We start from the raw sequence: 16,981 nt of genomic DNA on the forward strand, positions 1-16,981 counted from the left end.
TTAGACTTCTGGGTATCCCTATGGGCTTCAAAGTCACTCTAAAACAAAGATGGCAATGGGTTCTCAATAGAATAGAAAGAAAACTCATCAGATGGCAAAAAAGGTAATTCAATTTAGCAGGCAGGAAAATGGGGCCAATCATTTCATTATCCCCTCTGTCATATATTTTCTGAGTTTCTAGAGACCTCCAGATGAAGACCTAAACAAATTCATTAGGCTTTGCAGGAACTTTCTATGGGGGGGAGACTCTTGGCTAAAAAAAATACCCAAGGTCAAATGGGACTGGTGTTGTATTGGAACAGGGAAAGGGGGCCTAGGAATCCTTGATGTTACAAATCTGGCAGATAGGATGGCTGCCAAGTGGATCCTACGAAGCTTCATCAACCCATCAGAAGAGTGGGCTTGGTTGGTAAGTAGAAACATTAATCAGTTTAAACTAAAAGCCCATCCCAAATGGAAGAACTTATTGCCCCTCACAATTATGGTGAGTGATTACCCCTTCAAACCTGGCAGCCCCTTGGTCAAGTCTCTCTAGTCAGCCTAGAATGCTTTGAAAGGGGACATAATCCTCTCATCTAAACGCAGCAACTGGTGACTCCGAGAGGTGACAGATGGTGACCTATGCTACCCCTACCCCCAGTGAATGAGATCAAAGAGCTGAACTTGCTCTTAGGCTGCATAGAGCATTGCAATTTATCCCCTTCGACCAGACTCTTTGGTTGCAAGACCACATGCGGACGCCAGTACCACAGTTGTGGAGTTTGCCTTGGCGAGTTTGACACTTGGGGGTGGTACACATTAGGGCGCCACCACCAGTTTCATCTTTACTACCTTGTCTGCTCATTAGTGAGATGACTGTTAGGTGTTTGACTTGTCGGTGCAGTGTAGAATTCGGCCTATATCGCCTTTGGGGGATAGACAAATTGTACCCAAGGTCGGCAAAAGTGATTGTGGATCTTGTCTCACGGAGGCCCATCAGTAGCACTCATCATGACAAGATATCCTAGATATCATGGTTGATGATGGATATGTTGCTGAGGATATGCTAGAGGATTCTGAGATTCCCGTAGAGATGGATTTATCACCCGAGGAGGAGGAGGAGGAGGCATAAAGAGCACGATGGGCCCGCATCAATAAGTTTATTTTACAAGCCCGACATGTTGCTTTACGCACCCCAGTTGGAAGAGGGAGTTTGGTGTGAGGTCTTGAGGCACGTATGAGGTCGGTGGAGTAGTTTGGCCGTTTTGATGCTCGGGTGTACACTAACCTCCACTTAGGGTAGATGAGGCACAAGCATAGAGGCAATGTGATTGACCAAGAGCTTAGTGATGCAACCTGCTGCTACAAGTGGTGAGTCCTCAGACATGGCAGAGGAACGTCTCACTCGAAGGACCATTGGAGAGTGGGTTATATTGGAGCCGAGGATGAGGTAGTGGGCACGTCATCCTGGACTTACCACGTCCTCTTAGATGAGGATTAGCCATCATGTAGATATATATCCTATCATGTTTTTGTATCGACCAGTTTACATGCCATTAGTATATGTGACCTCATGTTTCTATATATGACATCCACTAGTTGTATAACATTTTGTTTTATATATTGGAGTATGTCATTTTGCTATTTTTTATTTTATAAAGTTTGTATATGTGTAAGGTGTCATGCTCTTTTTTGTATAGGGGACCCCTTGGGCACTATGCAAGAAATAACCGTGGGGGCAACACACTGTCCCACCCATTCGGCTTTGCGAGTGGAGGGGTAATAGCCCCATGGACCCCCATTAGACGCCATAGGAGTATGATGTTCCACCCAAACCCGTATTTTTTTGCATAGGGGGCCCCTTGAACACTATGCAAAAAATAGGGTGGTAACACACCGTCTTGCCCATCTGGCGTCCAATGGCGGTGAAACTTTGCGAGTGGAGGGGTAGCAGTCCCATGGACCCACTCATGAAGTTTCACCCCCATTGGATGCCATATGAGTGTGATGTCCCACCCAAACCCGTAATTTTTTGCATAGGGGCCCTCTTGGACACTATGAATTTAAATAGAAATAGCGGGTGGCAACACATCATCCCACCCATCCGATGGTGGTGAAACTTTACAAGTGGAGGGGTAGAATCCCCATGGACCCACTCACAATGTTTCACCCCCATCGGATGCCATATGTGCATGTCCCACCCAAACACGTATTTTTTTTTGCATAGGGGACCCCTTGGGCACTATGCAAAAAATAGCGGATGTCAACACACCATCCCGCCCATCTGATGGTGGCAAAAAATAGCAGGTGGCAACACACTGTCCTGCCCATCTAGCATCCCATGGTGGTGAAACTTTGCGCGTGGAGGGCCAGTAGAGACCCATGGACCGACTTGCAAAGTCTCACCCCCATCCGACTCCATACGAGCATGATGTCCCAACCAAACCCACTATTTTTTTGCATAGGAGACCCCTTGGACACTATGCTAAAAAGAGCGGGTGGTAACATACCGTCCCACCCATTAGGCTATAGTGGTGAAACTTTTTGAGTGGAGGGGTAGCAGCCCCATGGACCCACTCTTACAAAGTTTCACCCCCATCAGATGCCATACGACCGTAATGTCCCACCCAAACCCATAATTGTTTTGCATAGGGGACCCCTCAATGGGCACTATGCAAAAAATAGCGAGTGGCAATACGCCGTTCTGCTCCTCTAGCATCCGATGGTGGTGAAAAGTAATGGTTTGAGTGGAGGGGTAGTAGTCCCATGGACCCACTTACAAAGTTTCACTCCCATCGGATGCCATACGAGCATGATGTCCCACCAAAACCTGTAATTTTTTGCATAGGGGACCCCTTGGGAACTATGCAAAAAATAGCGAGTGGCAACACACCATCCCACCCATCTTGCATCCAATGGTGGTGAGACTTCGTGAGTGGAGGGGTAGCAACTCCATGGACCCACTTGCACAATTTCACCCCCATCGGACGCCATATGAGCGCAACGTACCATCCAAAACCAAAAATTTTCACATAGGGAACCCCTTGGCACTATACAAAAAAATAGCGAGTGGCAACACATCATCCTGCCCATCTGGCATCAAATGGTGGTGAAACTTTTATAAGAATATGGCACAGCGAAAAGAAAATTTTCACATAGGGAACCCCTTGGCACTATACAAAAAAATAGCGAGTGGCAACACATCATCCTGCCCATCTGGCATCAAATGGTGGTGAAACTTTTATAAGAATATGGCACAACGAAAAGAGATAGCAAGACAAAGCACAATAGACTATGTAATAGATACACAATGGAGAGAATTTAAAATTCTGATTATAACAAAGAGGTACAAGTGATGGTGATGTCCACCCGTGCGCTCTCAAGTAGAGCTTAGATGGCGATCTAGACAGACTCTGGATGGAGTATGTATGAGGTGTAGAAGGGGGTGGATACTCATAAGCATTGGATACCTTAGCTCATGGCAACCATGTCCATATATAGTACTGTATAGTTGGTGTGGTAGACGCGTATACAACGAGGGTGGTTACACCGCATAGACACGGTCATCGCCCACGTATCAAGAACGCAGCTCACCGACCACAGCCCACTAATGCTGTGGACCTAGTATCCGAGGGAATATTCCTCATACCGTTGCCCCAGCTCATACCGCTGACCATCTCCTAACCATCCCCCAAACCCCCGCCACCAGCAGGGGGGCTACTAGTCCCCTTGGGACCGCCCAGCCGGGGCGATGCCTCGGACCCTAGCTAACACTCGTACACTTACCATCTCCTAACCATCATCAATGGTCACAATAATGACCCCATCGGTGTCTAAGCCGGGGTTCCCACCACTAAAGACATATGCACTATGGCTACTCCTCATAATGGGGGCCTAACAAATGTGCATTATACATCAAAGTGAGATACACGCTGAGAGGTGGGCATTGAATATATGCTAACACCCCCCCTCAATGTCCACCTAAAGAAGAACTAGGTTTTTGGCCCAACGCGAAGTCGATGAAGATGCCAAGTGAGCTAGTCCTTCCCAAGAGCCTTGGTGAAGATGTCGACGTAGTTTTGCTCTGTAGAGCAATACTCCAGCTCCACTATCTCATCCTCTATCAGCTCCCGCACATAATGATACTGAATCTCAATGTGCTTTGTGCGAGCATGAAACACATGGTTCTTGGAGATAGCCATGCAACTCTGATTCTCGCACCTCAAGACTGTAGCCTCCCTAATCTGAACTCCCATGTCAACCAAGATTCTCCTCAGCCATACTACCTCACATGCATCAAAGCAAGCTGCCTTATACTCAGCCTCTGTGGAAGAAAGTGCCACTGCAGGTTGCTTTTTGTTGGTCCAAGAGAAAGCATCGGAACCAAGCAAAAAATAATATCCAAAAACTGATTTCCTAGAATCACAATCTACCATGCTATAAGTGATGCCATACTCAAGAGTACCTCTGATGTACCTAAGTACCCTCATCCCTTCCTTCCAATGACTCTCTTGTGGCTTGTTTTGGAAAACCTGCTCAACACACCAACTGTGAAGTTGATATCAGGTCTAGTGTTAATGAGAAAAATCAAACTCCCCACCAACTTCCTGATGTTGACAAGTGATGAAGAATCCTCTGCAGAAAGCTTCATATTCACTTCCATTGGTGTAGACATAGGCTTGCAGTTTGTCATCCCAAATGCTTTGAGAATCTCCCAAGCATACTTTTGCTGCGAAATGAAGATTTTACCTGACTCTTGCTAGCCCTCAATCCCCAAACAGAAATGCATAAGACCCAAGTCTGTCATCTCAAACTCATGGCTCAGCATATCCATTATCTTCTCGATCATCTCTTCATTATCACCTGAAATGTTTAAGTCATCTACATACAGACAACCAAAAAAATATTCCGTGACTTTTTAGAACATACAAGTTAGCATCAGAAGCACTTCTTATAAACCCTATCGTTTTGAGAAATTGGTCTATCATGTGATACCATGCCCTTGGGGCCTGTTTTAGCCTATACAATGCCTTCTTCAGCCTGCAAACTTTGTTTTCTGATCAGGGCATCTCAAAACCTGGTGGTTGAGCTACATATACCTCCTCCTTGTGAGATGGCCGTTTAGAAATGCTGATTTGACATCCATGTGAAGAAAGACTGGCCACTTTTTGTGAGTAGCCAAGGCAAGTACTGCCCTGATAGTTGTTATACGAGCTATGGGAGAAAAGGTTTCATTAAAGTCAAAACCCTCTACCTGTGTAAATCCTTGTGCAACCAACCTAGCTTTGTATTTTTCAAGTGAGCCATCAGCCTTATACTTAGCTTTCCAAACCCATTTGGTACCAATTACCTTTTTGTTTGTTGGTGGTCGGTCAACTAGCTCCCAGGTGTTGTTCTTTATGATGCTATCATACTCATACTGCATGCAACTTTCCACTTTGGATTTGCTAAGGCTTCATCCAAGGTGGCTGGCTCCTTCATTGTTCCCATTATCTCAGCCATCAAGGCCATATTGACAATGAGATCAGATGCTCTTCTCTGCTACTCTATTCTCCTTGATCTGCGTGGTCCATTTGCTGAAGATTCTGGCTTCTCAGGTACTGGATTACGCTCATCAAAGAGCTGTTGTGCCCTCTTTGGAAGTGGCTTTCCTTGTGGTGTAGCAGCAGGCTGTTGTGATGTGTGAGAGTCTTCATCATCTGAAAACTCCTCTTCCTTCAGAGGAAATCTAACTGGTGGGTTGGACTCATGGTGGACTATTTCTCCGGCTGATGATAGAGTGGATGGACCTCCTTCCTCCACTGAGTGTGGCTGGTCTGCAAATACCACATCTCGGTTGGCCACAATCTTCTTTGCATCTGTATCATAGAGCCGATATGCCTTCGACTCTTGACTATATCCAAGAAAGATACACTTATTGCTTTTGGCATCTAGCTTGGTCTTGGATGCATCTAGAATATGCACATAACATTCAGAGCCAAATGTTCTGAAATGAGAAACTGAAGGTTTCTTACTAGAGTAGGCCTCTTGAGGTGCAACATCCTTGAGTGCCTTTGTGTAGCTCCAATTAAGGACATACACTGCTGTGTTGACTGCTCCAGCCCAAAATGTATTGGGCAAACCCTTTGCCTTCACAACACGCATCAAGCCATCTTCATGATAGTTCGATTATTCGGTGTTCTACAACACCATTTTGCTGAGGTGTGTGAGCAATGGTGAGTTGGTGCTTGATGCCATTCTCCTTACAGTAGTTGTCAAATTCTATTGAAAGGAATTCTCCTCAATCTATACACGAAACTTCTTCACCTTCTTTCCTGTCTCATTTTCCATAAGCTTATGCCACTGCTTGAACTTGCCAAAAGCTTTAGCCTTATCCCGAAGGAAATAAACCCACATTTTCCTACTCTAATCATCGACTAATAGCATAAAGTAAGAAGATCCCCCTAATGCAATAGTAGATATTTTACCACAAAGATCAGCATGTACCAGCTCTCTAGAGGAGTCTTTGCCTGATCGTTGCTTTCCTGTGGAAATGCCTTGCATTGTTGCTTGCCCATCCAAAATCCATGAATCATCAAGTGGAGCCTGAGTTCTTTGATAGCGTGACCCTTCTTGTCACAGGAATAACAGCTCCCTTGAAACTTCTTCTTCTTTGGCTTCTTCTTCTTCTCATTAGAAGATGTCGTGCCTTTGCCTTTAGCATTGGTCGAAAATGTAGCATCACTACCATCTCGGGTCTTCAGCCGCATCTCCTCCTCAAGTAGCATAGCACTAAATGGTACTCTAACCTGAGTGTTTAGTGATGTAGCCAAGTCGTCATACTTCTGTGGAAGAATTCAGATGCCCGTCCTGGCCAACTCCTCACTAGTGTGTGTAATCCCTACAGCAGCCATTTGATCTCACAGATTTTTGATCCGCGAGATAAATGCTTCAGCAGCTTCTCCTTCAGCAAACTTTTCAACAGCAAGCTGATTCTCCAGGTTCAAAATCCTAGTCTGATTGCGAGTCTCATTCTAATTTCTGAGTATGATCCAAGCCTCTGTAGCCTTGGTAGTATGTTGAATCAGAGTGAGAAAAGAATCACTTACGCTGTGACGATGGCACAAAGTGCGTCAGCATTGCACCTTCTCCATGCCCGAAGAAGTGTAGCATCTAGCGGAAGCATGTTTGTAGGGTTGTTGGGGTCGGGACTTCCCACTGGTTCTGCATCCATTCCTAGAACAGTTTCTAGGAGCTCATAAGAGTCTAGAATGGCATTAATTTTGAATTTCCAAAGAGTATAGTTCGTGCCATCAAGCTTGCCTTCCTTGAAGGCAGGTGGATTGATGCAGGAGAGGTAGAAGTCATCACTCCTAGGATTCTATGCAAAGAAAGACTAAACTTTATGCACTATTCCTACTAAAAGAGCACCTACGCTCTGATACCATATAAGAATATGGCACAGCGGAAAGAGATAGCAAGTCAAAGCACAATAGACAATGCAATAGATACATAATGGAGAGAATTTAAAATTTTGATTATACCAAAGAGGTACAAGTGATGGTGATGTCCACCCATGCGCTCTCAACAAGTAGAGCTTAGATGGCGATCTAGATAGACTCTGGAGGTGGAGTATGTACGAGGTGTAGAAGGGGGTGGATACTCACAAGCATTGGATACCTTAGCTCATGGCAACCATGTCCATATATGGTACTGTTAACCGGTGTGGTAGAAGTGTATACAACAAGGGTGGTTACATTGCATAGACACAATCACCACCCGTGTATCAAGAATGCGGCCCACCAACCACTGACCACCGCTCACTAATGATAGACCTAGTATCCGAGGGAATATTCTAGGAAATATTCCTCATACCGTCGCCCCCAGCTAACGCTCATACCCCTGACCATCTCCTAACCATCCCCCAAACCCTTGCCAGGGGGACTAGTAGCCCCCCTGGCAGGGGAGACTAGTAGCCCCCCTGGCAGGGGAGACTAGTAGCCCCTCTAGGCCCCCCCAAGCCGGGGCAATGCCCCGGACCCCAGCTAACGCTCTTACCCTTGACCATCTCCTAACCATCATCAATGGTCACAATAATGACCAAAAAGTTTCACTTTCATCGGACTCCATATACGAGCATGATGTCCCACCCACTTGCAAAGTTTCACCCCCAAACCATTAACAAAAAGATACAAAATATATGGGCACAAATGAAAAACTAATTCATAATATATATGCGTAGAAGATACAAAATGAGAGAAATATACAAATGAAGGGTAGTAAATACAACAAATAAGAGGGAGGAGGTTCCAATATAAATCTATAGACTCTCTAGATCCAAGATGCTCATATGCTTGTGTTGGACTAAGGACCACCTCGGGGGTCTCCCTTCTTGGCATTAACTTGCCGAAGCGTGAGTTTCACAACAAGAACTAGATGAGAGTATATAATTACCTCCTTGCTCCACTTATACTGCACAAACTCAATGCTGCCCTTGCGCATCTGACCCTGCGTATTGTAAGATTCCTCCCCCAACCCCCTTTTGATGTCTAGTATCTTCCCCTGTAATCAATCCCTCTTCAGAAATATAAAGACCTTGTTTCTAACTGTTTTAACCTAGAGAGAGAAAATATTCTAGAGAGAGAATATTCAGATTTTGAATATTTTTAGATAGAAAAATATCTCATCTTATTAAAATGAATCCCCCTGAAACAGAAATTCAGAAAGAATTTTCCAATGTGCAATTGGAATTAATTGGGAATAGGTATAAAGAACCTTAGTCTAAGGGTCTAGATTTTCAGAAATTTTTGGATTATGGTCCAATTAAGGTTCCTATGGACCAATAGCATCAATCCATGTGTAGGGAGGAGATAAATCCAATTTGTAAAAGAAGATACCCAAAAATGAGTAAATGCTCACATAAGATGAAGAGTTGAAAATGTACAAGGTTTATTAGTAAAAAACTATGAGCAATAAAATTTTGACACATATGTAAGGAAGGGGAGTTCTTTAAAGAAGGTGCATATTTCACATAAGATGAAGAGTTGAAAATGTACAAGGTTTATTAGTAAAAAACTATGAGCAATAAAATTTTGACACATATGTAAGGAAGGGGAGTTCTTTAAAGAAGGTGCATATTTCACATAAGATGAAGAGTTGAAAATGTACAAGGTTTATTAGTAAAAAACTATGAGCAATATTAAAAATATGAGATATTTTGGGTATAATCATTCCATTTTGACACATATGTAAGGAAGGGGAGTTTTTTAAAGAAGGTGTATATTTCACATGCTTGAATGAGTTTTAAACTCAAAAATAATGTGATATTTTTATCTCTCATCTCTCTTGAACCAAACCAAACCAAATCAAAATAGAACCAAACCGAATCAAAAAGTAACTAAACTAGGTCCAAATCTAGTCCAAATTCAACCAAACTGACTTGGAAAATTCTAGAATCAGTTTGTTTGGTTAGGAGCTCAAATTTTCCTATAAATAGAAGCCTCCCCTTGTTGAAAAAAATATAGTGTCTTATGCTTTGTTACTCTACTCCACCTAAGCCAAGAACTGTGAATTCTTTAATAATTCACTAGTTTTTGACACTTCTCTCTTTCTTCAATCCCCATTGGTGACTCCATCAACATACTAAACCATTGGTGGCTCCATCAACATACTAAACCAATTGATTGGTTGGGGGCCTCTACCGTGAACAAAGAATCAAGCAATTTGTAAGGTAAGTATAGTAAATTTTGCTCTTTTCTATAATTTCTCAATGTTTTATCTCTTCTCAACCCCTCTCAAGCTTGAGAAGCTTAATTGGTATGGTTTTTGAAATGCTTTTGAAGTTAATTAATTAATGATAGTAAAGAATTACATAAATTTCCATTTATGTTTAATTCTAATGGTTTTTTCTCTCTCTCACTCAAGAAATGGTCATACTCATGACCATTTCTCAATCCAAATGAAGCTTTTCATAAAGTTTTTTCTTAATCCAAGATTAATCTATGCTTGAGAATAAATTAATAGTTTTTTTTATCTATGCTTTTAGTTTATGATTATTTTTGACTTAATCCATTAAGGGTTAATGATCCAATTAAGGATCATTCTAATCATTCTCTTAAAGATAACCTATCTTTTAAAATAATTGAGATTTATTAGTTATAGTAGCGGAGCTATGGCAAAATTTTATAAAAATATACACATAAAATAATTTCATTCAAAGCATGAAAAGAGGATTTCCTACCATATTCTAGGAACTATCATCCTAGATTAATTAAAAGAATTTTATTATGCATGGAGATGTGGATGTTTGCATGTAGATGTAGATGTATGGATGTGAGTGTGAATGTAGATGTGGATGTATGCATGGAGATGTGGATGTATGCATGTAGATGTAGATGTATAGATGTGGATGTGAATGGAGGTGTGGATGTATGCATGTAGATGTATGCATATAGATGTAGATGTATAGATGTGGATGTGAATGGAGGTGTGGATGTATGCATGTAGATGTAGATATATAGATGTGGATGTGAATGGAGATGTGGATGTATGCATTTAGATGTATAGATGTGGATGTGAATGGAGATGTGGATGTATGCATGTAGATGTAGATGTATAGATGTGGACGTGGATGTATGCATGGAGATGTAGATGTATGCATGTAGATGTAGATGTATGGATGTGAGCGTGAATGTGGATGTGGATGTATGCATGGAGATGTGGATGTATGCATGTAGATGTAGATGTATAGATGTGGATGTGAATGGAGATGTGGATGTATGCATGTAGATGTAGATGTATAGATGTGGATGAGAATGTGGAGGTGGGTGTATGCATGTAGACGTAGATGTATGGATGTGAATATATGATATGTGATGTGAAGGAATCTAAAGTGAGGAGATGGAAAATGATGTGATTGGATGAGTACACATATAAATGGAATGTGGAATAAGCCTATGTGGGTTGATGAGGGATAATGTGGAAAAATGAGAGTTAATATAGAAACTGTATTTGTAAACTGTTTGTAAATGCTGTTTGTAAATGACTGTTTTATGTCAAGAATGCTGGGGAAGCATTTTGACCGTCTTGTGATTAAGGTCGTGGACCTAACTGATAAAGTTGCAACTGCTTGACGGAGAGTCAATGAAGGACATCTCGCGTAGCAAGGTCAGCCGAGGTCTTGACCAGCCTCGGTGCGATTAAAATGGTGAGCTTCCGATATGGTGGATGAGGGGCCAAGGAAGCGGCCTATGAGTGAAGCGCTAGGTCACCTGCGAGACGAAGGATCCTAGAGGGTGCTGACCATACGGTGCTCGGGCTCTGGGTCGCCTAGGATACCCACGCGTGCGTCGAGGAAGATATTGGAACAAGAGTAGGAGTTGTTTTCTGAAATCGGGCATGGATCTGGTTGATTGACCTTGCTGGTCTTCAATGGATGAGTCCATGGCTCTTTATATGGATCTGTTGGTTGATCTTGCTGATCTTCAACGAGAGTCCATCTTGATAAGTGATTATATTGCCGAGTATTATGGGCTAGGGACTAGGAAACGGCCCCTGAGTGGACAGGTGGTGAGCGTCCTAGCTGCCAATGATGCCATAGATACTCTGATGAAGGAATGATGGAAAAATTAAGAATCAACTGGATAAATTGGAAGATGGTGATCAGTGATACTATGGTTTTATTAAAGGATTGTTTTAAACTGGTTGAATCTGTGAAAAAGGCAATTTCATATTGGGTGTGTGAGTGGTGTGACTAGTTTTATTTTTGCATGAACATCCGGCTAGGGGGCCTTGGAACTCTTTTCCTTGGTACCCGGGACAAAACCTAACCAAATTCTTAATTGGATCCCATCACTACAGTGGTTGGGCGGTTGGCTAACCCATGGGACTGGATGGGGTTAGGCTGGACTGATGGATCCGTAAATCGAGACTCAAACTTTTGTTTTTACGATAGATAAAATAAATCCCGGACAGTAACTGTTCTATGGATAGGAATCAACGGCTGTGCCTCTTGAATGGGGAAAAAAGCGTTGATCCCAATGATCCAAGTGCAAGTTTCTTCCTTCATCTGACCAAGTATCTTAAAGATGTAATTGGATCAGCTCGATCAGAAATGATCTTGACTACGTTAGAGTAAAAAGTTATCCTGGTGGAATCGCCCGTGCTTTCTGGTAAAGGAAGTTTTTCCGGGTTCGGTTTTGGAACAACCGACGGATTAGTCTCTTATCCGGATATCCGTGGGTGAGGCCCCGAGTGTGGGACCCCTGTCCCGCGCGAGAAGTGCTACTTCCGCTGCTAGTACCTGAATCCGTTGCTCGGTGGGAACAGGGATCTTACAGTTGGTATTAGAGCATTTGGTTAATAAAGATCAACCGAGAAGACAAATATGTCAAAAATTTATCAAGAAAGACAAAAAGGTTATAATTGTGTGATATAATTCATACAATTTGATATTCAAACTGAAACTCGTAATTTGGTAATTGGATCTTCAAATGGAAGTACCGCAATTATATAGAATCCCTGACTTCAAATGGAGGTACCGCAATTATATAGAATCCCTAATTTGGTAATTGGGTCTTCAAATGGAAGTATCGCAATTATATAGAATCCCTGACTTGCTTGAGGCCTAGACATGATGGTATTTACCTTATAATTCCAAGGGCCGTGACTACCGTATATACTGAGAGTATAACTGCAGCTCTTTACTGACAGTATATATACGAGTAAATCTAAGACTTGAAATTATAAGCGTTAATGCTATCCAGATGATGATTTCGAATGTGATTGATATGATTTTTAATTATGTTTGAGAATTGATAAATTGATTTGGATTCTGATTGAAAAATGATGATTTTTAAAAATTAGTTAAAATATAATGAAACCACAATGAGGGGGAATGGGACGAGTCTCTATGATGATATTCATAACTAGAATGATGATAATGAATTCAGCAAATCACTATGAGATTAGTGGGTTGTGCTGTCAGATTGCTACTGTTAATACTTGACCGGTAGATCAAGTTAAGGGATGTCAAATTGAGAACTTGCTTGACTGAAATTTCCGTGGAGGAATGTTCCGAAAAGGAAACTTTTCGGTCTAATGGACCATTATCATGTTAAAGATATGAATGATATGATCTGAATGAATTGTTATTTAATGATGAGTTCTATATAAGGGATATTTATCCCAGTGTTCTGTTGGGTTGACCAGAATATAAGGAACCCCAGAATAAAATTGGATCTTAAGAAAAAGAGCTGTCCTCTACCTTGCGAGATGAGGACATCTCGCACTTTTTTAAGTGGGGTAGAATGTAAGATTCCTCCCCAGCCTTCGAGGTATATAGGAGTAAGAATCTCCCTTTCTGATCTTATAATTATTCCCTCTCTAAAATAAAAGAAAGTTTCTGTTTAAAAAAAGGAAGACCCTTTCCCTAGAATACTTCTCAGGAGTCCCACCTGTTTTAAGGATTTAGAACAATGAGTTCAGAAGTGAGAAACGGTGTTTTGGATACCAAGGTTTTGGTTTTCATTCGAGTACGGCCCAAAAGAAGTTCTTTATCTCTTGGGAAGTATAAGAAGTTATCCCCCAGATATTGTGGGCCTTATATCTGAATTCAATGAAAGTAGGTGACTTAACCTACAAGCTTCTTTTATCTCCTCATCTCAAAATTCTTAATGCCTTCTATAGAAAAATGTGTCAAACACAAATCATGGAAAGACGGTAAAACTTCAGTGGCAAGTTACCGTTGGCTTCTAGGTTACGCTAGCTCCTTCCTTTATATAAGTCGTAACTTTTACTTGTCGCTCACAATAATCTTACTTCCATCAATCTCCCTTCTTCCTAATCTCCTTCACGGCTTGGCAACAGGAATTAGTTTTATCCATGATGATTTCTCACCTTCAAGACGCAAGAGAGTCTGTGAAGAAAGATTTTATAGAACAGTATGAGCGCTCACTTTTCCCTCACTTGGGAACTTCTGTAGCACAGACCAAATGGCAGACCTATCAAGACATAACTAGGGTAACACCCTGGGGTCAGCAGCACTTTCGTAACAATGTCCGCTTGGCCATGGTTATTGAAGCCTTAGGTTTGGGTCCCCGATACTACTGCGTCATGAGATCAAGGCATCTTGGGTTTTCTGAGCGGGTCTTCTTACTGGCGTGTTTTCTTCCTCATGAGAAGATATGCCTTTACCCCGTTTTTGGCTTGCCTCTCAGAGGTCCTTTTGTTAGATCACCTCATACCACTGAGATAGGTGCAGCAATAACCAGCAGAATCATCCCCATAGATGAGTTACCCTATACTTGTGCAGCTTGTGAGTGCTGCTTTTGTGACCATATGATGGACGGGCTTATGGAAGTGTAAAGAGTTCTTCTATCTTTACTGTATAAGTTCCGAGAATGAATAAAGTTTAAATCTTGTTCTTATTTTGAATCTTGCTCTCTTTAAGACTTTTCTTGGTGGTTAATCTTTATTCGTGCATCTTGCGAAATTATCCCAAGTTGCGAGATGAGGACATCTCGCGTTTTTTAAGTGGGGTAGAATGTAAGATTCCTTCCCCAACCCCCTTTTGATGTCTAGTATCTTCCCCTGTAATCAATCCCTCTTCAGAAATATAAAGACCTTGTTTCTAACTGTTTTAACCTAGAGAGAGAAAATATTCTAGAGAGAGAATATTTAGATTTTGAATATTTTTGGATAGAAAAATATCTCACCTTATTAAAATGAATCCCCCTGAAACAGAAATTCAGAAAGAATTTTCCAATGTGCAATTGGAATTAATTGGGAATAGGTATAAAGAACCTTAGTCTAAGGGTCTAGATTTTCAGAAATTTTTGGATTATGGTCCAATTAAGGTTCCTATGGACCAATAGCATCAATCCATGTGTAGGGAGGAGATAAATCCAATTTGTAAAAGAAGATACCCAAAAATGAGTAAATGCTCACATATAAGATGAAGAGTTGAAAATGTACAAGGTTTATTAGTAAAAAACTATGAGCAATAAAATTTTGACACATATGTAAGGAAGGGGAGTTCTTTAAAGAAGGTGCATATTTCACATAAGATGAAGAGTTGAAAATGTACAAGGTTTATTAGTAAAAAACTATGAGCAATAAAATTTTGACACATATGTAAGGAAGGGGAGTTCTTTAAAGAAGGTGCATATTTCACATAAGATAAAGAGTTGAAAATGTACAAGGTTTATTAGTAAAAAACTATGAGCAATAAAATTTTGACACATATGTAAGGAAGAGAAGTTCTTTAAAGAAGGTGCATATTTCACATAAGATGAAGAGTTGAAAATGTACAATGTTTATTAGTAAAAAACTATGAGCAATATTAAAAATATGAGATATTTTGGGTATAATCATTCCATTTTGACACATATGTAAGGAAGGGGAGTTTTTTAAAGGAGGTGCATATTTCACATGCTTGAATGAGTTTTAAACTCAAAAATAATGTGATATTTTTATCTCTCATCTCTCTTGAACCAAACCAAACCAAATCAAAATAGAACCAAACCGAATCAAAAAGTAACCAAACTAGGTCCAAATCTAGTCCAAATTCAACCAAATTGACTTGGAAAATTCTAGAATCAGTTTGTTTGGTTAGGAGCTTAAATTTTCCTATAAATAGAAGCCTCCCCTTGTTGAAAAAAATATAGTGTCTTACGCTTTGTTACTCTACTCCACCTAAGCCAAGAACTGTGAATTCTTTAATAATTCACTAGTTTTTGACACTTCTCTCTTTCTTCAATCCCCATTGGTGGCTCCATCAACATAGTGTCTTACGCTTTGTTACTCTACTCCACCTAAGCCAAGAACTGTGAATTCTTTAATAATTCACTAGTTTTTGACACTTCTCTCTTTCTTCAATCCCCATTGGTGGCTCCATCAACATACTAAACCATTGGTGGCTCCATCAACATACTAAACCAATTGATTGGTTGGGGGCCTCTACCGCCGTGAACAAAGAATCAAGCAATTTGTAAGGTAAGTATAGTAAATTTTGCTCTTTTCTATAATTTCTCAATGTTTTATCTCTTCTCAACCCCTCTCAAGCTTGAGAAGCTTAATTGGTATGGTTTTTGAAATGCTTTTGAAGTTAATTAATTAATGATAGTAAAGAATTACATAAATTTTTATTTATGTTTAATTCTAATGGTTTTTTCTCTCTCTCACTCAAGAAATGGTCATACTCATGACCATTTCTCAATCCAAATGAAGCTTTTCATAAAGTTTTTTCTTAATCCAAGATTAATCTATGCTTGAGAATAAATTAATAGTTTTTTTATCTATGCTTTTAGTTTATGATTATTTTTGACTTAATCCATTAAGGGTTAATGATCCAATTAAGGATCATTCTAATCATTCCTTAAAGATAACCTATCTTTTAAAATAATTGAGATTTATTAGTTATAGTAGCGGAGCTATGGCAAAATTTTATAAAAATATACACATAAAATAATTTCATTCAAAGCATGAAAAGAGGATTTCCTACCATATTCTAGGAACTATCATCCTAGATTAATTAAAAGAATTTTATTATGCATGGAGATGTGGATGTTTGCATGTAGATGTAGATGTATGGATGTGAGTGTGAATGTAGATGTGGATGTATGCATGGAGATGTGGATGCATGCATGTAGATGTAGATGTATAGATGTGGATGTGAATGGAGGTGTGGATGTATGCATGTAGATGTATGCATGTAGATGTAGATGTATAGATGTGGATGTGAATGGAGGTGTGGATGTACGCATGTAGATGTAGATATATAGATGTGGATGTGAATGGAGATGTGGATGTATGCATTTAGATGTATAGATGTGGATGTGAATGGAGATATGGATGTATGCATGTAGATGTAGATGTATAGATGTGGATGTGGATGTATGCATGGAGATGTAGATGTATGTATGTAGATGTAGATGTATGGATGTGAGCGTGAATGTGGATGTGGATGTATGCATGGAGATGTGGATGTATGCATGTAGATGTAGATGTATAGATGTGGATGTGA

The sequence above is a fragment of the Cibotium barometz genome, chromosome 5, assembly GCF_041138505.1.
Source record: "Cibotium barometz isolate CiBa-2024 chromosome 5, ASM4113850v1, whole genome shotgun sequence".
Classification (NCBI taxonomy): Eukaryota; Viridiplantae; Streptophyta; class Polypodiopsida; order Cyatheales; family Cibotiaceae; genus Cibotium; species Cibotium barometz.